Genomic DNA, 1,077 nt, shown 5'->3' on the forward strand with positions numbered 1-1,077 from the left:
GCGAGAGAATTTACATGGGGGCGGCTGTGGGGGGGAGGAGGGGGAGAGATGTACAAAGAGGATTGAAGTGGAGATGTAATGTGACTTAAATATAGCCAAGAAGCACGGTGGAAATGGCTCAGTAGGAAAGTGGGAAATCAATTTGCCTGGGCCCTGATAGGACTGGAACATCGCCTCCATATTTCATGACAATTCCCTTCTGACACCCACGGTAGTGTCTGCACTCAGAGCCTGAGCACAGCAGGAGGGGATGGGTGTGCCTGACTGCAGTTTACAAAAAAAGGAAAAGAAACTGCCACGGAGCAAACCATCAGAGGAAGAACAGAGAGGAGGACGATCTTTTATCTTTTGAAATGGACTGAAGAGACATTTAATGTTCCAGAGCTTGATTTCCGGACAAGCAGTATTCCCTTTTCATCCAGCTGTTTGCAGGATGGCTTCTAGTGAACATTGCTTGGTAAGGGGATTAACTGCGGAGCCACGGACTGAAGTAGAATATAGCCTAAGTGTTTACGTTGCAAAAACCAGGAGGATTTTGTTATTTCTTCCTTCAGAAAAGTAAGAGAGCAATAAACAACGGCTTAACTTGTGAATCATAAAAGCTTCTAACATGAAGAAAAGTTCTTTGACAACTAAGAAACAGGAAGAATGCATAGATTATTCTACTGTATAAACTGACCTATAAAGTAAAAGACAAACCTGATGCATCCTGAACCCGTCCTGTGGCCCCTTAAACTGGTTAATAATGCGGATTGACACTCAACTGGTTAAAAATGCAGATTTTGTAACCAAAGAAAACATGATAATTTCAAGAGAAACATCAAAAGTGCTTTATTCAAACTAATGTCCATCACTAGCTACACATTTCCCCCATCTTTCAGGTAAGTTGTGGATACCGTCCCAATAGAATTTTTCTTGTTTTGAGGCAGACCATTCAGAGACCCAATTTTCCACTTCGTACGTTTTGAAGTGCTGCTCAGAAAGTGCGTGTGCCATCGATCGGAACAAGTGGTCATCTGAAGGAGCAATACAACAAAATAGCATATATATCAACATGTGTAATTCCACCTATTGAAA

Source organism: Myotis lucifugus, unplaced genomic scaffold (genome assembly GCF_000147115.1).
Source record: "Myotis lucifugus unplaced genomic scaffold, Myoluc2.0 scaffold_431, whole genome shotgun sequence".
Classification (NCBI taxonomy): Eukaryota; Metazoa; Chordata; class Mammalia; order Chiroptera; family Vespertilionidae; genus Myotis; species Myotis lucifugus.